At 34.9% G+C, this 24,311-nt stretch overlaps 1 long non-coding RNA gene across 2 annotated transcripts in view; it reads left to right on the forward strand.

Moving 5' to 3' along the window:
* Positions 1-23,366, forward strand: part of LOC141577457 (uncharacterized) — a 67,502-nt gene extending 44,136 nt beyond the window's left edge. Inside the window, exon 4 of one of the 2 annotated variants that reach the window (XR_012506383.1) lies at positions 22,888-23,366. This is a non-coding gene — a long non-coding RNA (uncharacterized LOC141577457). Of the gene's footprint in view, positions 1-12,305; positions 13,232-22,887 lie in introns of those variants that run through there. The other variant, XR_012506382.1, reaches the window with a different exon arrangement.
* The last annotated feature ends 945 nt before the right edge of the window (positions 23,367-24,311 follow it).

Genomic DNA, 24,311 nt, shown 5'->3' on the forward strand with positions numbered 1-24,311 from the left:
ACCTTATTTGGAAATACTTTAATTACAGATATAATTAGTTAAAATGACATCTTTAGAGTAATCCCTAATTCAGTATGACAAAAAGGAGAAATCTGGACACAGACACACACACACAGGGAGAACATTACATGAAGATGAAGGCAGAGATTGGTAAAGATGCCTTTACAAGCCAAGGAATGTCAAAGATTGCCAGCAAACCATTGTTACCTAGGGAAGAGGCATAGAACAGATTCTCCATCACAGCTCTCAGAAGGAGCCAGCCTTGTTCACACCTTGGTCTTGGACATCTAGCTTCTAGAACCAGACAATAAATTTCTGTTGTTTAAGCCATCCAGTTTGTGGTAGTTTGTTATGACAACACTTACGGCCTTGTAAGGTGTCAGTAAGAAGGTTGGACATGTATTGTAATTGTAATGGGAAACAAGTAGAAAAAGTTAAAATTACTGAGATGTGATATGATTTGCATTTTGAAAGGATCACTTTAACTGCTTTGTGAAGCCTGGTGGTAGGAGGGTGAGTGCAGAAGCAAGGTGCTTGCTTAGGAGGTGATAGCAGTACCCAAACAAAACATCATGGTGGCTTGGACAAAGGTAGCAGAAAAGAAGGTGGAGCAAAGGGGACAGATTGAGGGTCTATGTTGAAAATGGGGAAGACAGGACTTATACTTCAGTTTATGTGGGAAGAAAGGGAAAATGAGGAATCAAGGTTGATGTCTGGGTTTTTTGGCTTGAGCAATTCAGTGTTTTATATTTACTGAGATAGAGAAATCAGAGGAATAACAGATTTGAGTGAAAAACTATGAGTTCTGATTGGGATACATTAAGTTTTAAATATCCTATAAACTTCTAAGTAACGATGTCAAGTCGCAGCTGGCAATGAATCTCAAGCTCAGGAGGGAAGTTAATGCTGGAAATATAAATCTGATGTGTTATTTGAAGCATATATATGAAATTGAATAGAAGTGCCTTCTGTAAGGTTATACATATAGAAGAGACGTCTTTTTCTGGCAACATGGAAAACTAGAGATTCTGAAATTCATGCCTGCTGCGTGACATCTAAAAATACTCAACAATTAAAAAAATCTTTTTGAAATAATCAAATGAGCCCTTAAGAAACTAATGAAAGTTTTCCACAGTTAGGAATAAAGAGGAACAGGAGCACCTGGAGGTAAATGTTGGGGACTGAATATTTTTGTTCTCCCCAAATTTGAATTAAATTGGAAGACTTAGTCCCCAGTATGGCTGTATTTGGAGATGGGGCCTTTAAGGAACTAATTAAGGTAGGTAGTTATAAGGATGGTGTGCTGATCTGATAGAATTACTGCCTTTTTAAGAAGACACTGGAGACCCCCAGCTCTCTCCCCTCCCTCAGCATGAGGACACAGTGAGAAGGTGACTGTCTACAATCCAGGAAGAGGTTCCTCACCAGAAATAAATATGGCAGAGCGTTGGTCTTGGACTTCTAGCCTCCAGAAGCATGAGAAAATAAATCATTGTTTAAGCCACCCAGTCGGTGATATTTAGTTATGGTAGCCTGAGCAGACTGACACAGTAAGTGAACCTTGAATTCTTTGCATATATTGAAGCCACTGGATATGGGTGTCCTAGAGCTTTGGAACACAAGGAATATTGGAGGCAAAGTCTTGGGTCAGTGCAGGACGTAGATTTTCTGGAAACCATCTTATATAAATCCAGAACATAGAAAAGAGCTATGTCCTATGGTGAAGTGTGAGCTAGAAAAGGAAAACTCCCCTCTCAGAAGAGAGCAATATTGGCCATAGTACTGGATGGAGGTTAAAGAAAATAAATGTCTCCTCCCAACAACCTCTTTCATGGATTTGGCTGAATTTGTATCATTTTCATGGTCCTAAGAATTACAGGCTAAGGATTGTATTTTAAAGTAGATACTAGTGTCCTCGGGCACAGAGCGAAACCAACTCAAATTCTTCTTGGAGAACTTTTCCATTTAGGCCTCAAAGAATTCCCACAAAGTTTAAGCAAATTTAAAGCACATGAGAAAACAAGCTACTTGAAACAAGGGTAGCAGAAACAATAAGCAGAACTAGAATTGTAAGATATTCACATTTGGAATTGTTGGATATAGAATATAAAAAAAGTATGTTATTGCTTAATGAAATAAAAGGAGGAAATAAAGTTTGACAAAGAAATGAAATACTACCAAATTGAGCAAGTAGGTTGGAAAAAAGCAAATTGAATTTCCAGGAATAAAGCATATAAGCATTTATTAACAAATATTTAATGTTATGTAACGCATTCTTCTAGTGGTAGGGTTTACTGCAGTGAAAAAAATAAAATAATGACCCACCGTGTAGGTAGGAAAATAAATAAAATTTAAAACATAGTGGAACAGTTAAAGGGCAGATAATTCAAGCTGAAGTAAGATTTAGTAAAATAGAAAATAAATCTAAGGAAGTAACAGAATTCTGCCTAGAAATACAAAGATATGAAAAATGTGACAGATCAAGTGATAGGATAAGTAAGAAGATACAAAAGATAGTGAAGTTACAAAAGGAGATAATAGAATGTGTGAAAACCAATTTTCAAAAGTTAATGGTTGATAATTTGATAAAAGTCATGATTTTTCAGATTTATATTACAGAAGTAAGGTGTTAAATTTAGCCTGAGAGAAAAAACATTTCATAAACCAAGGAATGACAGTGATACTGACACGTGACCACTGAAAAGTAGGCCACAAAAGTTATGTGGAGTAGTATCTTCAGTGTGTTGAGATAAAATAACCAGAAACCTGGAATGTATGTTCAGCAACTATATTTCAAGAATGAAGACTAATTACAGATCTTTCAGTAAAAGAAAAAGGGAGTTTACAAAAAAGAAAGTCCAAAAAAATTTCTAAAAGATGTACTTCAATAAGAAGGAAAATGATCCTCAAAAATGGGTTGAAATGTAAGACTAAATCGTAAAGATTATGGTAAACAGGAATATATGACCAAAACATTGATTATGTAAAACACTAAAAAGCTTAATGAAGTTAAAATTAAGATAGAGGTAAAATATAGGGCCACAATTATGTAATGAGAAGAAGTAAGGTGACTGCATTTAAAGCACTCCAAAATTTTTATGTTTGTATGTAAGATGGGTAAAAACTAACTTTATATTCTGGTAAGGTAAGTGCCCATTTATAATCTAGTGACTAAGAGAATAGAGTTAAGGTGTATATCTTCCAAACAAATGGAAGGCCAAAAAGGAATGAGAAAAAAATATCTATAGTCAGTTTAAACATAAGAGGGAAATGTGAGGAGAAAGGAGGAAAAAAAAAAAAAAAAAGAGAGAAATAACGGAAACAAGAGGCAGAAAAAATGATAGCTTGAAATAAGATGGAAAAATAAATCCAAATATATCAATAATCACAGTAAATTTAAATGGACTCAATTCGAGAGTTAAAAATCATAGATTGTCAGAATAGCTTTTTAAAAGGACATCTGTGTATTGTTTATAAGATATAAACTTATGACGTAAGGACAAAATAAAGCTAAGATAAAGAGAATAGAAAAGCGTATTTCAAGTAAACATACATCAAAAGAAATCTGGTGCATCATCATAATTCCCTAACTAGAGTATTAAGAAAAATGTAATACTAGAGATAAAAGGGATTACTGTGTAATGATACAGTTTTTCAGATGAGTGGCCGTAAATTTGTATGTTTCTAATAACATAACTTCCAAATATAAAAAGTAGATAGATGATAGGTGATAGATAAACTGAACAAACTGAAGGAACAGTAGACAAATATACAATCATAGTGGGAGATTTTAATACCTATATCTCAGTGTTTGGTAAGTCAAGAAGATAGAAATCACTCTAGATTGAGAAAATTTGAAGAACACCATTAACAATCTTGATCTAAAGGACAAATATAGAACTCTGTACTTAATAATTGGAAAATGTATCTCTTACTAAGAACACCTAGATCACTTTAAAAACAAACTACTTCTTAGGCCATAAAATAAATATTGACACATTTCAAAGAATCAGTAACACATAGAACTCATTTTCTTACCAATGCATTTAAAGTGAAAGTCAGAAACAAAAGTTCTAACTTTAAAACATGTATTAAAAAATTTAAAATTAGGCTTCTGAATATCTCAAGGATCAGGAGGTATGATAATAGAAATTGAACTGGAAGTATATGTATGACTGAGTGAGTATGCTGGACACCAGAAATTGACACAACTTTGTAAGCTGACTACAATTTAAAAAAAACTGAATGGTAATGAAAATGCTACATAACTACAGATATACCTTTGAAACTTTACTTAGGGAAACATATAGCCTTAGTTGTTTATTTTAGAGAAGAAGAAAAACTGGAAATGAGATAAACATTCAATTTAAGAAATGGAGAAGAGAGAAACAATAAATTCCAAGAAAGTAGAAGGAAGAAACTGTAGAGATGAAAGCCAAAAGTAGATAGTGTAGAAGGCAAAGATAGACTGAATGGATGAACAAATGAAACGTTGGTTATTTAAAAGTCCTAGTAAAATTGACAAACCCTTAATAAAAATGTTCAAGAAAAAACAATGCAAAAAAGAGACAATGATTCGATTGACTGGATTTCTTATCAGAAAACCATAAAAGTCCAGAAGATAGTGGAACAATATAATGAAAGTACTAAGAGGAAAAGACTTATCAGTGCTGAATTCTACATCCAGCAAAAGGAAATAAACTTCAGTAATGTAGGCAAATGGAGACTTTCTCAGTAAAGAAGAAGCAAGAGAAGTGTCACCATGATACTTACTCTTAGAAGAAATGCTGAAATTCTAAGTTCTTCATACTGGCAGCAAATGATACCTGGGAGAAACTTGGAACTTCAAGAATAAAAGAAGAACAACAGAAATGACAAATACCTTGGTAAATAGGATAGACTATTTTTCTTAAGTTTTTAAAATACATGTGACAGATAAGGAAAAAGTATAACACTGTCCAGTAGGTTTTCAACGTAGTACAAATGGTGACTATAATATAAAGGAGGAAGAGTGAAGGATCCCGTGTGGATGTAAGGCTTTTACATTTTATTTGAGGTGACAAAATATTAGCTCTAAGTAGATTAAGAAAGTATTGTATATTATGAGCACTACAACAACTACTAAAACAATAACACCAAGAGATGTGTCCTCTTGGTAATCAGTAGAACAAATTTAAAATCAGTAAAGATACAGGAGACCTGAAATTCGTTCAAGTGCACATGGAACATTTTTAAAGGTAGATGTTATAATTTTCATAAAACAAACCTTAAAATTCTGAAAGGATACAAATCATACAAAGTAGGTTATGTGTTCAGTAGATTTTTGACAGAGGTCAAAAAGTACAGTTTTTTTCCAGAAAATGGTTCTGAAACTATTACATATCCATGCAAAAAATATTCCCCTGAACCCATACTTCACACTTGATACAAAGATTAATTGAAAATGCATCATAGAACTAAATATAAAATACATATACTTTCCAGAAGAAAACATAGGAGAAAATCTTTGTGATTGTGAATTGAAACTTCTTAGACACTAAAAGCATTATCTATTAAGAAAAAAAAAAGCTTGATAAATTGGACTTCAAAACTGAAAACCTTTCTTCTCCAAAAGATAGTTGCAAGAATGAAATGAAAAATTACAGACTAGGGGAAAATATTTGTAATCAGTAATATGGAAAAGGATTTATATTCAGAAAATATATTAAGAAATCTTAAAACTAAATGATAAAAAAAAACAAACCCAAACAGCCCAATTTAAAAAAGTAGGTGGGGGATTTGAACAGACAGTTCACCAAAGAAGATAGACAGATGGCAGATAAGCACATGAAAAGATGCTCATTATTATTAATCATTAAGAAAATGCAAATTGAAATTATTATTAGATACCAGCATACACTATTTGAATGGCTAAACAAAATAAAAAGAAACCTGACAATAACAAGTAATGGCCAGGATATAGATCACCTGGAATTCTCATTCTTTGCTGGTGGGAATACAAAATGGCAGTGTCTTTGGAAAACAGTTTGGCGGTTTCCTATAATGATAAACATACACTTAACATATGACCTAGCAATCTCACTCTTGTGTATTTACACAAAAAGATGAAATGTATGTTCACACAAAAACCTGTACATGAATGTTTATGACAACTTTATTCATAATTGCCTCACATTGGAAGCAACCCAGATGTCCTTCAGTTGGTGAATGTATAAACAGACTGCAGTACATTCATACAATGGAATACTACTCAACAATAAAAAGTAATATAACACAAACATAAATGGATCTCAGTTGCATTATTCTGAATGCTAGAAGTGATACCCATAAGGCTATATATTCCTTGGTACTATTTAAATGGCATTCTGGACAAGGCAAAGTGATAGTGGTTGCCAGGGGTTGAGGTGAAGGGGAGGGACAATACAAAAAGATAGCCTGAAGAAATTTTGAGGGGTGATCAAATTGTTCTGTGCTTGTTTGTGATAATAGTTACAAGACTAAGCATTTTTGAATTTTAGTGAATACAAATTTTAAAAATAGGAAAAAAAATTCATGAGTGTTGGCAGGAAAAGATACTGGGAATTACAAGAAACAATAAAGAGTGGGATTCTAATTTATTATTTATACTGGGGGATTGATTAGGGAAGCTCTGAAGAAGTGACTTTAAACTGAGCTGTGAAGAAGGAGGAGTTGGCTAGGAGAGTGGTGAGGAAAAGAAGGTTTCAGGCAGAAGGAAATAGCTTCTGGAAGTATTTGACAGGGCGAGTGAGTACTTTGGCTTTTAAGAGCTTAGAGAAAGCCACTGTGGTTGTGGCCCCAGAGCACTAGCACAAGAGTGATGAAAGGTGGATTTAAGAGAGAAGGCATTATGGGCCATTTAAAGATTTTGGCTTCAATCTGAAAACAATGGGGTTTTACTAGCAATTAGGAAAATCTTGTTCAGAGTAAGAATTATGCTTTAAGAATAGGTCTGCCTGCTAGAGAACAAATTGGAGATGAGAGAAAGTAGAAATTGGAAGATCTGTTTGGTAAAGTGATAACCCTAGCATAAAAGAAAAAATGCTCTGGGACACAGTCCCTTCAAGACTAATTCACACCCTCCTTCTGGGAAAATTAGCAGTTCAAATAAATGCTTATGCCAGTTTCTAAAGAATTTTGATGGATTGAAGATTTGTTCTGGGTAACTGGTGACTCATACAATTGACTGTCAGGAATCATTTAGTCAGACTGTTCTTTCTATATCTAATCCATTCTCTGGTAGATATTTTCCTTACCAGAAATAAATATTTTAATTGACCTAAAAAGAGCATTTTTTTTGCATGCATGTAAGATTGTAATAAAATGTTGACATATGTTTATTAAAAGTAAAGACATTAGCGAAGTTTCTGGGTACAAGATCAATGCCCCAATATTAATTGCCTTCCTGAATACCATCAATAAACTACTAACAAACATAAATTCTAAAAGATGCCATTTACAGTAGCAATTTGGAAATAAATACAACAAAAGATATTATGAAGAAATTATAAAACTTTATTGAAAATGCATTAGTTTCCTAGAACTGCCGTAACAAATTACTTCAAATTGGTAGATTAAAACAACAGAAATTTATTCTCTCATTGTTCTTTATAGCAGAAATCCAAAATCAGGATATTGGCAGGGCTGCACCCTCTCTGAAAGCTTTGAAGGGGTATCCTTCCTTGCCTTTCCCAGCTTCTGGTGGTTCTAGGTGTTCCTTGGCTTGTGGCTGCATAAATCCTATTTCTGCCTCTACCTTCACATGGCCTTGTCCTCTCTGTCTTATTCCTTCTGTTTCTTATCACACTTGCCATTATATTTAAGGACCACCTGGATAATCCTGGGTGATAGCATCTTGAGATCTTTAATTACATCTGCAGAGACTCTTTTTCTAAATAAGGTCACATTCACAGGTTCCAGGGGTTAAAACATGGACATATATTTTGGGGGCCACCATTCAAAAATAAAGAACCAAATAAATGGAGGGATGTACCATGTTCAAACTAATGAGGACAACTATTATTATGATGTTAAATTTTGCCAGATTCATCTTGCTAAATTATTTCACTGTATACCAATTATATCCCCAAAGGATTTTTCAATGGAACTTAACTAATTGATTCTAAAAAGGGCAAATAGCTAGGATACTCTTTAAAAAGAACTGGATGAGATGTGACCAACTAGATATAAAGATTTATTTGAAAACTACACTAAAAAAGACCATATGGTATTGGCACCAAGACAAACTGACCAATGAAACAAATTAACCTACACATATATCGAAACCTGTTATATGGCAGATGTGGCATTGCAGATCCGTGGGGAAAGAATGACTTTTTAGGAGCTGTTCCTGGAGCAATACGTTATCCATGCTGAAAAAACTAAAATCAAATCTTTAGCTCATACGATGTCCAAACATCAATTCCAAATGTACAAAGCTCTACATGTAAAAGCCAAAACTTTAACACTGTTTGAAGAAAATATAGAAAATTATGACAACAGAACAGTAAATGATTTATGAAGCAAAAGACAAATACTAAGAATAAAAGATAAAAATGATAAATTTTAGTATGTTCAAATTAAGACTTTTTTGTAAATGAAAAGATACAGAGTAAAAAGATGTGCTGAAAATTTAGGGAAGACATTGGAATACATACAAAAGATCGATATCCAGAATATGTAAAGAATTTCTGAAAAAACTAAGAAAAGAACCAACAAAATATACATATATATTCTTTTATCTGTATATTACTGTATCTATGTTATATCTGTTAGATTATATTCTAATAAAAAATTAAGCAAAATACATGAGCAGGGATCCTAAAGAAGAAATATACTCAATAAGCATACAAAAACATGTTCAATCTCAGTATTAATTGTGGACATGAAAATGAAAACATCAATAAAGTATCACTTTACATTCACAAAATTAGCAAAAATTTGTAAGTTGTGTAAAGTGGTGTTCTGCTGGGCCTGAGAAGCAACAGAAACTATTATTAAACACACACATACATAAATACATACATACACACACATATCTATTTTGGGTGCCCAAAACTGAGTAATCAAGATAAATCATGTGTGTGTGTGTGTGTGTGTGTGTGTGTGTGTGTATAACTGAATTACCATGCTGTACACCAGAGACTAACACAGTATTGTAAATCAACCGTGCTTCAATTAAAAAAATAAGATGTAGTCATAGGACGGAACGCTGGAGAACTATGAAGAAGAGTGAACTACAGCTGCTCACGTAAGCATGAAGGACTGTTTGAGAATTAATATTAAGTGAAGAAAAAAGAATGGCTTAGGTGAATACATTAATGTTTTATAAAGTTGACAAAACCAAAAGACATTTTCCATTTCGTAAATCAGGCAGTGGACAGGGCTGTGATTAAGTAGAGATTAAGTGAAGCCCTCACCTCAGGTGCAAATTTAAAGGGTGCCAAAAACTCAGTAAACAAGATAAATCATATCTTAATGCTATATTAAAAAAAATCAAATCGGCAAACTACAGCCCTCAGGACGGCCATCTGTTTTTTTAAATAAAATTATATTGGGATCAGGGCTGAGATTAGGGTGAGACAAGTGAGGCAGTGTTGTAAAAGTATAGGGTCAGTCTGTCTTTACCTAAAATTATATTTTGCTCATCGTGGGCTATTTTCACATAAATTTTGATTTTTAAAATATTGCATTAAAATATCGTTTATCCTGATCATGAATTTTTGTTGCTCCCTTAGATTTTTGCACCCAAAACAAATACCTCACTTGCCCCACTCTAGTCCTAGTCCTGGTTGGTTTTTTTTATTAAGCTTCGTGTAACTTGCAAAATGTCATTTTATTCTTTTGAATTTACATAGTATTTCAGTATTTTAAAATGAAATAAAAAATAGGATGTAAGCAAAGAGGGCTAGGGAAAGAATTCTGGGGTTTCTCCAAATTTCAGTAATCTGGAATAGATGTTGCAAATTAAAGGGATCAAGAAGGAAAAGCCAGCCAGGTAGGAGGAAAAACAGAAATGTGGCATTTTCCAGGAGTGGGAATATTTGCAAGTCTGTTGGGTCAAGGCAGCTGCTGCTATAAGTAATTAGACAATCACCTGTTAAATATGCACTTTTTCAGTCACCTAGACCTTGCTTTCAGAAATCTTGCCTAATGGTAGTCCAGCTGTGGGAAGAAATCACATTGTGCATTCATGCACATGAAACAAATTATAATGTAAAATTATGAAAAGTTATATATTTTTGAACAATCAAAGGTTTAGATACTGTCTTCAGCATTTTGAATTGTTGACATAGCATGCTGAATTCATTTGAGAGACTCCTATGCTTCTGTCTTAACTTTGCTCACTGGTATATTCCTCTTAAACTTCAAGCCTCAGCTCAAGTGCAGTCTACTCTTAGATGTCTTCCTTGAGGTTAGTTTTTTCTTTTGTTTTTCAGCTGTCATAATTGGCCCCAGAACAGTGTGAGCAAAAAAGTTTTTGAGGCATGGTTTGGACAATAGAAAGGGCCAAACTGAAAGTAAGGAAAATAGACGTTGGATCTCAGATGATTTAAGACAGTGCGGCAAGCTGAAGTCCCCTGGAGAAAGAACTTGTGATTATGTTTGAGCTGGTTAGAGCAGAAAAACTCAAGAGTATGAATCAAATTTGGCACTTAAAAGAATAAAAGGGAAGAAGGTTATGTATAGGTCAAAGGACTGCATTCAGATGCTGGGCAAGTCAAGGCTCCCTCCCTCCCTCCCTCCATTCCTTTCTTCCCTCCTCCCTCCTTCTCTCCCTCTCTTTCCCTTCAGCATTTATTAAACACCTACTATATGCCAAGGCGGATATAGGGACAGAGACTGCTGAGATTAGTAAGACGATCTGACATGACGACTTAGGAGTGCTGTCATATTTTTTGTTGATTTTAACTTGCGCATTTATTTTCACATTATACCATCTCCGAAATTGGACTGCATCTTACAAGCATATCATAATTTGATAGGGTCTTTATTGTGTCTTTTAACTGAAAGTGACTTAGATACAGTATTTGATAAAATATGGTGGAAGCTTTGTCTGTCTATGTCATAGGAATTAATTGTTGAATGTTAAATGGGAACCACAAGAATTGGCAAACCTTATTTAACAACTGTTTTCTGCCCTGAATGTATAAGTCTCACAAGGGTGAAAGGCTATTAAGAAAGATGGTTAGGTGGTGATGCGGGTGGAGAGGATTAAAATGTGCCAGTTTAATAGTTGTAAAAATACGATCCCAACTTACTTTCTTTCTTTCTCTTCCTCTCTTCCTCTCTCTCTTTCTCTCTTTCTTTCTTCCTCTCTTCCTCTCTCTTTCTCTCTTTTTCTTTCTTTCTTTCTTTCTTTCTCTCTCTTTCTCTTTCTTTCTTTCTTTCTCTCTTTCTTTCTCTCTTTCTTTCTCTCTTTCTTTCTCTCTTTCTCTCCTTCCTTCCTTCCTTCCTTCCTTCCTTCCTTCCTTCCTTCCTTCCTCTCTTTCTCTCTTTCTCTCTTTCTCTCTTTTTTCTTTCTCTTATTGCTTTGGTAAGAACATTAAGGACTATAGCAAATACTCCAAATTTGAATGGAAATACGTTTAGGTTTTGCTTAACTATGGTCCTGATTGCCTTTATAAGGAAAAAAAAAGTCTTAATCGTATTAAGAAAAATATGTGTCTTAGAGTTTTCATCAGAAAGTGATAATTTATATCAAATGCTTTTGTTAGATATTTCAAATCAATCAAAAGTATCACGGGTTTTTTTTCCTTTGATATAATAATATAATACATTTTCTGAGTGAATAATCTTGCATTACTGAAGTAAACATTGTTATAGTGTATTATAATTTTAGTATGCATTCAATTTTCTGGTGTTTTATTTCTGCTTTTTCCATCTATATAAAGTGAAATTAATCTATGTAGAGAGAGAGTGTGTGTGTGTGTATTTCCTATTCTGGTCAGGTTTGCTATCAACATTATGGAAGTTCTTAAAATAAATTGAGAAGCTTTCTATATTTTTTTAGATGCTGTGAAGTTTCACAATTATGCCCTGCTTTTTATAAAATGTGTAACTTTAGGCAAGCTGCTTTACTTGTTTTTAAAGTTCTTTTGTAAAAATGAAGTACATAAGCTTTTCTCTCTTTTGAAATAAATTTTTATAATTTATATTTATTTTATATATATACTTATAATTTATATTTTCTTTTATAAATTTCAAATATATTATCAGATATTTACTGAGAATTTTAAATTAATTAAGTGACTAGTAAGGCGTTAACATCCAAAATATATAAACAGCTCATACAACTCAACATCAAGAAGAAAACCTGATTGAAAATTGGGCAGACTTGAATAGACATTTTTCCAAAGAAGACATACAGATGGCCAACAGGCATGGAGAAAGATGCTTAACATCATTAATCATCAGAGAAATGCAAATTAAAACCACAATATGGTATCACTTCACAACTGTGAGAATGGCCATCATCAAAAAGAACACAAATAACAAATATTGGTGAGGATGTGGAGAAAAGGGAACCCTCATATATTGTTGGTGGGAATGTAAATTGGTATAGCCACTGTAGAAAACGGTATGGAGGTTTCTCAAAAACTAAAGATAGAACTACCATTTGACCCAGCAATTTTACTCCTGGGTATATATCCAAAGAAAACGAAAACAGTAATTCAAAAAGATACATGGACCTCAATGTTCATAGCAGCATTATTTACAATAGCTAATATATGGAAGCACCCTGTCCATCAACAGATAAATGGATATCTGTGTGTGTGTGTGTGTGTATACATATACATACACAGTGGAATACTACTCAACCATAAAAAGAATGAAATTTTGCCATTTACAACAACATGGATGGACTTAGAGGGTATTATGCTTACTGAAATAAGTCAGATAAAGACAAATACTGGATGACATCACTTATATGTGGAATTTAAAAAGTAAAACAATCTAGTGAATATAACAAAAAGGAAACAGATTCACAGATATAGAGAACAAACTAGTGGTTATCAGTGGGGAGGGAGAAGGGAGAGGGACAAGATGGAGGTAGGGAATTAAGAGATATAAACTGCTATGTACATAACAAACAAGCTACAAGGATGTATTGTATAGCACAGGGAATATAGCCAATATCTTATAATGACTATAAATGGAGTGTAACCTTTAAAATTGTGAACCACTGTATTGTACATCTGAAACATTATATATTAACTATATGTCAATAAAATATTTTTTAATATTTAAAATAAAAACAAAATTTGTGGTAAATTTTGTGTATAAATTTTGAAGGTCTGATTGGTAATTTTGTATATTTTGCTTTTAAAAAATATTTTTGTGTTTAGTCATTCTAATAGTCTGTATGATTGGTCTTTTTATAATCTAGCCCCTTAGTTAATTTATCAAATATTTTCAAGTTTTTCGATATATGAATGTTTCATATTTATCTCTTTTAAACTCACTCTGTTGGTCTGCTTGATTTTATACTCCACAGCTCTTATCTTTTTTTTTTTTTTTTTAATCTTTCTTATTGCTTTTTTATTTTTTCCCAAGTTCTGTGAGGATTGCTTAGGGCTTAGATTCTGATTCACTGATTTGTTTGAAACTTGACAACCATGTTTTCTATTTTCTCAGTCTTTTCTGATTTCAGATTTTCTTCTTTTTAATTACTGCTTTGTTCTAGTGTTCAATATGCAAAATCCTCTTCAACTAATATGGGACTATTTAATCTCATTACTCAGATCATCACTCAGATTAATACCTTTTTTGATTTGTGCTGTCTTTTCCTATTTTCAGTTATTTACTGAATTAAAGAGGGAGCTCAGAGTCTGTCCAATATTGGTGGTTGAAGTTCTTTTAGAGCTTATGTGGTTTGAAGTTCCAGACCAACCATGCCTAAGGTTAGCTGGGGCTGCAGCCCCACTCTTTTTCTGGCAGAGTTGCCTTTATTTAGAACTGTGGCAGCCTCTGTTTTTTCCCAGCATGACCGTCCATGTTCAGTTAAGATGTTTGGAAGGACCCAAGCTCTCTGCTCCTTGTGGCTCTGGCTTGCAGTGCACTCCCCAGAGGTAGAGGCTGATTCATGTGTGCCCCTTACAAGGCCTGTTGTGACCTCCAGCCGTTGTTACTACAGTGAAGATTTATTCAGATTTTACTAAAATCTCTTTTTATTTAATTCCCAGACTTCAAAGAAATCTGGGATGATAGTCTTTTCTTTATGATCTTATCTTTATGATACTTATCAAAGAATCCTTCATTTCTTAATTACCAGAATTGCTTTGTTTCCTGTGTATCATATCTACAGGCTTATTTCAATAGGAAACTTGGATGGAATATAGGGTAGTTAAATGTATCCTCAAGTTACTGTTTTTAGCTGAAAGCCATCTCTGCTTTTCTGAAATCTGGGACAGCTACCAAATCAACACCCACATGTACTAGTAATGGCTGGCAGAGTAGGGAACTGGGGGCAGAAGATTTATGCCCTATATTTATTCCATTTCTCAGTCATCACCTACAAGCAGATGTCTTCTACAAGAACATCGGTTTAGTGGCCAAGAGTATCTTGGAAAGAGGAAGCCAAGATATTTTCCATAATGCTTGGTCTTCCAAATGTCTTTGATACCTCAAAGTCACCAGATCAATTAAATGTTCAGTAATGGCCTGCTGTTTTCTGCATTCTGCATTCCCATCTGTTGCTGCTGTTAGGGTCCTTCAAGAACACAGATAGATACCTTTATAACATCTCCATTTTACCCCTTGCAAACCATTTCTTGTTAATAAGATTTACCTTCAGGTGGATGGAAATTCAAATAATTTCTCCCACATGTAAATTTTCTTTTAGATTTAGATTGTCAGCGTTCCATTGCACATGCCCATCAACGAGACTAAGGAATTTTGACAAGCGGTCAAGTTTTAATAGTGACATATAAGTTTCCTGTTAAAATTCTAGAAACACGTACCTAGCTTATCAGTTTATATTTAGGTTTTATTTCCCATATAATTTTTTTCCTCAGGTATTAACTAGATTTCCTCTTATTTTCCACGAACCACTGTGTACTAGGCAGTGCTCAAATTTAGTGGGTAAGAAGCAAAACTTTTGGAATTTTAGCATTTGGCCAAAGCCTTGAAACTACAGCAAAAAGCTGAATGCCAAGACTTGAGTTATTTGTTGGAGGTACATGTGAGATAGGACACTTGAACAGAACCTGTTAAGGGCCATGATTTAATACAAGTGCTACTCTGGGGACTTAGTGCAGGAATTCCTAGATGAGGTGACATTTAATGTGAGCAGACCCAGTCTTACTCACAGGAAGATTGCTACAGGCTATTTTATTGCTAATACTTATATACAAAATCAGAAGCCTTCTAAATCTGTAGGTGACTAAACAAATTTAACCAGAGTAATAGAGTGCTACTGATGCTACAAGTGGTTATTACCATTCAGTAAACATTTATTGAGTAACTACCATATTTCAGTCACTGTGCCAAATGTGAAATATACCAAGATGCATAAGACCTGCCCATGTAAAAGCTGATCATGTAGGGAAAAGATTATATTAAAAAGAGAAGCTTACAGAATTCTGTGATCCTACCAACTGAGTTTCTTTCATCTAACCCCTTATTGATGTTTTCAAACGTTTTGTTTTAGAAAATTTAAAGCATGTATAAAAATAGAGAAAATGTTGTAATGAACCTGATGTATTCATCACTCAGCTTCAAAAATTATTAATACATGGTCAAGTTCTTTTTATCTATATTCTCTCAACTCTTCCCTAATTGAGATTATTTTGAGGTAAATCCCGAAAGAACACTGTATAATTTCCTCTGTATATATTTCAATATGTATCTAGAAAATAAAGATCTCTTTCTTTGCGTACTCACAATACTAATATCATCACATATAAAGAAATTTATAATTCATCAATGTCATCACATAGAAGTTCACATTGAACTGATTGCTTGCTCTATTTTTAAAAAGCTTTACTTTTTTTTTGAATCACAGTCCAGATAAGGCCCATAATCTGCCAGTAACTGATTGCCTTGAATTCTCTTTTAATCTATGGTGTTTTCTTACTCCCTTTTTTTCTTGAATATTTTTGTTGTTGTTTATCTTATTTTTTACCCACAGCCTGGATTTTGTGGATTGCATCCTCATGGTATGTTTAAAATATATCTTTACTTGCTATATTTCATATAAATTGGCAGTTAGATTAAGAGGCTCGATATGTTTCAGGTTGGAGTTTTTTTTTTTTTTAAATACTAATTTATAGGTGATGTGTTTTTCCACCACAAGGAAAATAATGTCTTAGTGTCTCTCTTTTTGTGACATTCATCAGCAGTTACAGAATGATGATACTCTAATTCTATCATTTCCTTTTCATTTACTTTTTGGAACATTTCTATAAAGTAAAATTTCCCCTCATCAACTACGAAGAACAAAGACAACCTCAGGATTATGAACCTGACATCATCTCCTTCAAAATATATACCAAAGAGGCAGTGATTACCTAGAATAACTTACAACATCATCTTTGATCAAAACTTTTGCTTGGCCAGAGGTTGATCAAAAGGGGAAGTTGTCAAATTGATCTCATGTTAGCCTTCCTTCATAAGTCGGGTGCCATGGATCCTGGGAAACCACATCAGCAAAATAAAACTTAACTTTTAGTTTTCATATTCTTGTAAACGTTCCATCAGCCCAGAAATCAGACCCCCTGGGTAACCAATTCATGATCACCAAGTAACACAGGTGATAACCTATGCTCCTTTGTACCCCAACCAGTCATATGTTTTTATTCCTTATTTCCCTTTTTCCCTGTTTTTCATCCTATAAAAGCTTCCTTCCTTCTGCCCCACCTAGCAGTTCTCCAAACTATTGAGAGTGGAGACTGCCCACTTCATTAACTTAAAATTTGTATTGCCTAAATTGTCTTTTTTAATCATCTTAACAGCACATATTGGGCATTGAAAAATATTGAATTAATCTATACTGGGTCTTCCTAAATGTGGAACAAGATTCAGCTCTCATAGTCAAGAGCAGTTTTTAAAAAATACAGAGTTTTTGGCTTAAACAGATCTGAATCAGAATTGTTGGGATGTGAAGTCTTAAGAATTTTGTATTAAATCAAAGTCTAAGGATGATTCTAATGCTTAGCTAGGGTTGGGGACCAGTAGTACATAATGAGAAATAGGAAGAGTTCATTTTAACCCACAGGGAAGTAGAAGGCATCCTGTTCCCCAGCATTTGCTTCCTTTCTTTTGACTCTTCTAGAACCATATCCATAAATAAATATTGAAGGCAAAGAGATCATTGACATTGTTGCTATGTATCAGGCCTTCCATTTGAGAATGTTTCTGAGTTCTTGATGTTTGGCAGTCTTGCCAGCACATCCTAACTTAAATAAAATAGCTGCTTCTCCTAGCAGGGCATTGGAATGACTCCAGCTAAGAACTGATCCAGTAACAAACAACTTAATTTATGATGGTATAAAAAGTCTCAGCCTCAGAATATCTATAATTAGGAAGAATCCACTTGAGATTGAGGTGTGCTGGAGAGAATATTCTTCTCTCCTTCCTTTGCACACTGCACACACACCCCCACTTCTTATTTTCATAGATTCTCACAGCCAGAGTAGTCAGTGAGAAATCATTTGGTCTGTCATGTGGGCTTTTAGGCTTTTTGAATGAGTAAAATAGCCTGAAACTCTGATAAACTTATGGAATGAAGATTCCCCAACAGCTCTTAAAAGGTTAGAGGAGCTCAAGGAAAAGAAAATAGAGTCCTTTGTGAAGATGTTCATGGTAATATCCATACTGTGGCATGTTCTTAAACTAAATGGATTCATTAATAGGGGTCTACCTCCATCCCTGCTCCCTGAGTCATCTAGCCTCCCCCTCCTGAATTAGTTCGGGTTGACTTCAGCTATGAGTAACACAAACCCCCACATACTAATTATTTAATTAAGATAGAAATCTATTTCTCTCCCATGCAAAGTTCTGAGGCAGGCAGTCCAAGGCTGGTGTTATGAGGCCACCATTAACAGGAACTCTGACTCTTTTCTGTTGCTTTATTGTCAAAATGGAGCTTTTCTCTCATACGCCAAGTAGGGAGGCCTGAGTTCCAGGAAGCAAGTCCACAATCTGGCCGCAGGAAGAACTAGGGGAGGAGAAGAAAGCACAACTCCTTTTTAAAGAATACAGTGTTGGCCAGCCTGAGCCATGCCTTTTGCAAAGAAAGCTGGGAAATGTCTTCTTTAGCCATGAAATTAGCTAAAATCTGGGGTTCTGTTAATAAGGGATGACTGGAGAAAGGGTAATGGAAGAAAAATCAGTAATCTGAACCCACTTCTTTATAGACAGACTTTGTAACCAGTTTCTTGTGTAGCCTTCAGGAGATTTTCTGTATAAATACTCAAGCATGTGTGTGAGCATATCCTCTCCCTACTTCTTTTTTTTTTTAACAACTAGAAACTGACAAGTTACACGTCACTATTTGTTTGTTTTCTGTGTAAAATATGTTCAGGAGATCAATCCATATCTGTCTGTATAGCTTTATCTTATCCCTTTTTAATGGCTACAGAGTTTTCCATTAAGGTGATATACCATAACTGAAATCCCACTAATGTCATTTAATTATGTTTTGGTCTTTTTCTATAATAAATACACTATAATGGCTATCATTCTAAGTTTGCTCACATGTGTAAACAAATCTACATGATATAGTCCTAGGAAAGGTAATACTGGGTCTAAATTTTGATAGCTGTTATCAAATTGCCTCCAAAGAGTTTGTCCCTTATTATACATTCTTGCCTATACAGTGTGCTACAAACCTTCCTCCTCCTTACCCATAAGTGAAACATATTGCTGTGCTATTTTATGTGAAATTATCATTTTTCCTCATTTTAAAAGCCATTTGTATTTTTTTTTCTGTAAACTCTCTTCATGTTATTTGATCATTTTCCATTGCAGTGTAGATTTTTCTTATTGATTTGATCTCTTTATGTCTTAAAGAAATTAACTTCTTTCTGTCTAATGTGCTGCAAAGTATCTTCCTTTTACTCTGACTTTTAACTCTATGGTATTTTTTTCATGTGGAAATCTTTAATTTGTATGTTTCAAATGTATCAGTAAGCACTTAAATATCCTCTGTTTTTGTTTCTTGCTTAGAAAGGTCTTGGTTTCTCTACTTTTATAAACAAAAATTCTCCCAAATTTTCTTCTAGTACATTTGTAATTTTTTTTTTTTTAGTTTTAATTCTTTTCTGTCTGGAATTTATTTTGTTATAAAAATAAGGAAGGAATCCAGTTTACTTTTTGCCAGATGGTTAACCGTTGTACTGTACTATCAAATGACACCTGTATCATATTTTAAATTCCCATATGTATCTCAGTCTGTTTCTGAGCTCTTTATTCTGCTCCATTGATCTGTCTATTCAGGCACCACTACCAAAATGTTGTAATTGCTTGTTGCTTTGTACTGTCTTTTCATATACAAGGGAATTGTGTTAATTTGCCTTTATTGTTTGTCTTTTTCAGAATTTTTCTAGCTATTTTTAAGCTATTTTTGCATTTTTTCCCAATAAAATTTAGAATTTGCTTGATTAGTGCAAAAAAAGAGTCCTATTGACATGTATGGATAATTTAATAGAAGGCAGTGTCTTTATGACATAGTCATTTTCCTGCCAAATAATGTAGCAGTTCAATGATTGTATAACTTTTTTTTGCTGAAGGTAATCATTGACTCTTTTCTCTCCAGGTATATTTTATTAATTATTCCCAAATGCTTTAAGAGCTCTATAAAAATACATCTCAACACTGTTTTCCCTGGAGGCAGTGCTTCATATTACCTGTGAATTGTACTTTTTCTCTGCTTGGGCCCTTGCTCCCATTGGCTCTTGCTGCTTTCCAGGCCTAAAGCACAGCTGTATTTCTGGAACTTTACTTTGCTGCCCTCTGAGGACTTCCCTCTGCTGAGTACCTGTGACATCCCATGTCCCCATATCCTGTGCCTTCCTCTCTCTTGCTTTTGTACCTTGATTTGAAGATGCACGTGCTCCAGTAGCTTCTTGGGAAAGTGCTCCTAAGAGAGGAAGTATTTTGAGATCTCACAGATCTGAAACTTTCGGTATTCTACCCTTAAACATTTGATGTGCATTTATAGTTTGCCTGGGCATGGAATTCTAGGTGGAAGATAATTTTCTTTCAGAATTTTGAAGGCTTTGTTCCATTGCCTATTCAGTGCCATTTTGATTTCTGGACTGTTTTATGCTACACATTTTTTGTTTCTTTATGAAAGTGTCAAAGACTTTTTATTTATTCCTGGTATTTGAAAGTTTCACAGTGATGTGCTGTAGTTCTCATTTTCACTTACCATATCACCCACTTGTTAGGTCTTCCAACCTGGATTCATAAGACCTTCAGTTACAGGAAGTGTTCTAGTACTCTTTCTTTGAAACTTGCTCTATTTTCTCTGTTGTCTCTTTATGGAAGACCTATTAATCAGATGTTGAAGCTCCTGAAATAATCGTCTAATTTTCATGTAATTTATATCCTATTGTTATCTCTCCAACTTTTTAAGTTCTACTTTTTGGTGTGACTCATTTACTCTGTCTCTAAAGGGAGACTTATTAAAATCTGGAAGTCTTGAGTATATGCAGGAAATAAGCCAACAAAAGAGAAGAAACTGAAGATCAGGAAGGAGAAAAGGGAATTTATAGAACACTTTTGTGGCTACAGCTGCTCCAAGTGTTTGCTCAAAACCCTCCAACTCCCACATTTAGCAGTAGTGTCCTTGCTCAAAACCTGCCAACCCCACTCCCCAACCTTTAGCAGGAGTTAACATAAATCTTAAAGTATCCAGAGATAAGAAAGGAAGCTACAGACAAATAAAAAAAACCCAGATGAAACCACCTGGGACCAAGATCGTAGTGAATAGACCTCCAATAGACCCTGAGTCTTATTATAGGCTGATTTTACTGCATTAGCATGTTAAATAACACACCTCCTGGCAACTATGACCAGACATTAAGGACCAAAAAAGGATAAAAAGGAGGTAGCACCCCACTCCCTCAAAAAAGCCCTGCCCCTTCCCCAGGGCTCCCTTGAGAATCCCCAAGGCAGAGTATGGAAAGACCACAGACAGGCATGCTCTTTTGGTGGACATCATCAACTTGAGTCTGAGCTTGTGTGGAGTCATCTACCACAACTGTGGTTGAAATCAGAGATGGACCGAGGAAATGTGACCTGAGGCCTCAAAAAATCTCTGGCACAAGTATGTGTTCTTCCAGACAATTCTCTCAAGCATTTTCAAATACACAAATAAGGCTATCCAACTATATCTATACCTACATACCTTTGTATACACTGATATTTTTTCCATGGCAAATGTGAAATCATGCTGTTCATGTTATTTGGCAACTTGCTTTTCTCATAGACATGGTTCTAACTTAGAACTTAAGATGCATCTCAATATTTTAAGCCACTGCAGAGCAGTCTGTTGTAAGAGGTACTATAATTTTTAATCCACTGCATTTGTGCTCCTTCACTTATCAATAACAAAATGGTTCTTGCCAAGGTCACCAATAATCTTTATATCTTTAAATCCAATGAGTCCTTGTTTAGTTCTTTTCTTATATGGCCCTCCCTTGCTGTCATCTTCTTTGATGTGTTTCTCTGTTATGTCTGTATTATGATGAATATATTCTTTGCTTCAAGCCACACCTATTTCAGACACGATTTAAAAAGAATTAGCAAATATGATGATAGATTTGAAGTCAAATCGTGATATAAGATAGAAGAAGGTTTTGTTTTTCTCGCCCTTTCTAAAAAGAAAGCATGTTTTTCCAGGATGTTTGCTCCTGAATTTTCTGTAAGCAAGAAAAAATTCTCAGAAATGTTTGACTTGACGTTTGAAGAAGATATCTGCTAATTATAGTTTGTGAGCATGTGCAACAAAATAACACATGTGGATTATAGCATTCCTTATTCTTTGCTGACACTGAGTGAAATACGCTATTATTAGTTGAGAATTATGTGGGCAGGGTATAAATGGGATTTTAACAATTAAGTGAAAAGACATCTTTTTCTCCTTTCAGTGTCAGTACATTTTACGGTATTTCAAAAGCCAGTCTTATTTAATTAAATCATTTCAGGAGACTTAGGAGTATTAATTTTGAGCTTTCATTAGCCTGTTTAATTTGGGTTTGGGACTTGGGACTAAGATTACAAAGTATGACATTTATATTAGTTGGAATACACAGAGCATAGGGGTGAAAAACACAGGCTTGGCCATTCTGGGTGTTCGTCAGCTTAGGCTGATACCACAGAATACAGTAAACTTGATGGCTTGAACAATGGATATTTATTTCTCACAGTTCTGGAGGCTGAAAAGTCTGAGATCAGTACGGTTTGTTTTTGGTAGGGGCCATCTTCCTGGGTTGCAGTCACTGACCTTGTTTTAGCCTCACATGACAGGAAGCTGTGATGTCTCTTCTTCTCCTTATAAGGGCATTAATCCCTTCATGGGGGCTCCACCCTCATGACTAAGCTAAATCACCTCCCACAGAGCATACCATTATGCTGGAAGTTATGACTTCAATGTATGAATTTAGGGGTGAGGGAACTCAAAACATTCAATCCATAATACCGGGATATGTTTTGGCACTTACTACCTGTATAACCTTGGCCATATCACCTGACCTTGAATTTCTCATCTGTGAAGTGATAGTCACATTTCATAATCTCATACAGCTCCTGTGAGGATGAAATGGGATGATGTTTCCAAAAAGTGTTTGCTTAAGTGCTTTCTGTCTATGAGCTATTATTAGAACTCTTCTATGACTACAAAGTATCAGTTACTCTTTACAGTTCTTCAGTATGATGGTGATCAGTTGTGTTGGAAGAGGAGGCTCTCGGTTAGACAGTGGAACCTGAATCTATTAATGGTGCCAACAAGGACATCTCTTGGAGAGATGATTCATCAGCACTGAATCCATCTACATTTGCTGGATTCTGATGAAGTTATGAGAAGTATTGAGGAATCACAGAATGCTAACTGACAGGTAAGTAGGCCAAGTTCACCCTATTACATTACACTCTAACCCCCACAGGGAACTACAGACATGCTAGAAGCTGGAGGCTTGATGCAAGTGCTTTTAACTTAGAATCGCCCCAAATTGGAGGGAATGGATGGGTTTCAGATGTTCTCATGCAAATAGGCTTTGTCTACAGAGAAGCCCAGAGTGTCCTCAGATTCTCAAAGGGGTCTCTGGTTCAACAAACTATAATTGTCTCTGATCATAAAGAAACTTCTACTGTTTCCAGAGCATCCCCCTTAACTAAATTTCCTACATCTCATACTTTTGAATGAAAAACTTGTGTTTTCCTTCCCTAGGGAAAGATTAAGTTCTGTTGAGAGGTTTTCAAGATCTAAGATTTGATAAATTAATACATTTCTTTGGAGGGTCTTTTTAATTAAGGAACAGAAAAGAGCTATCTGTAAATCAGAAAATAATGAAGGAAAGACAAGCTTTGGTCATTTTCTTTAATTTTAATATTGCAATGTAAACAACATCCCCAGCTCACCAGCCAGTGAGTATAAATGAGATCACTGGAACATGAACAAGACCCGAATTTAGCTTCCTCACATACTATCTTGCCTTTTGTCAGGACCTCAGCTCATCTCCAATTTTTTGGCAATTTCATGGATATCTCACCTGAGCTCAGGAATAAATCTGCACATGTTCCAATTTTGTGTCACCACTGAAGTCCACTGCTGTTAGCCACTATATTTTATTTCTTTAGCACGGCCACTATGGCCAGAATCCTCAGTGGGAATGCTTCTTCCTGGCATTTCTGCTCGACAGCTGCTTTGAGATTCCCGCCAAATGTCACCCTGTGCTGTGCAGAGGTTGAGGACATGCTCTCCTCTAAGAAGCAATTTGGCACCTGGTGCTATTGTATATGCAGTGTGTTGTAAAGGTTTCTCATCATAATGCTTTAGCTTTCACTTTTAAGCACGGCTTCTCTACAGGGAGTCCCTGACAGTTGGGGTGGATAGCAGACACTATTTTATCTTTTGTTTCCCCATAACTCTTCTCTGTCCCAGATGACAGTGAAAAACTTCCCTGCCTTCTTGTGGGTGTGTGTATTTGGGATGGGAGGGAGGGGATAAGTCTTTACATACTGAGTGACACCTGCAGCTAAATTCTGTGGGTTTGAGGATTTGAACCTCATTTGGGACTATAATATTTTGAAAAATATTCAAACCTCAAACCTCATTTGAACTTATA

Source organism: Camelus bactrianus, chromosome 4 (assembly GCF_048773025.1).
Source record: "Camelus bactrianus isolate YW-2024 breed Bactrian camel chromosome 4, ASM4877302v1, whole genome shotgun sequence".
Taxonomy (NCBI): domain Eukaryota; kingdom Metazoa; phylum Chordata; class Mammalia; order Artiodactyla; family Camelidae; genus Camelus; species Camelus bactrianus.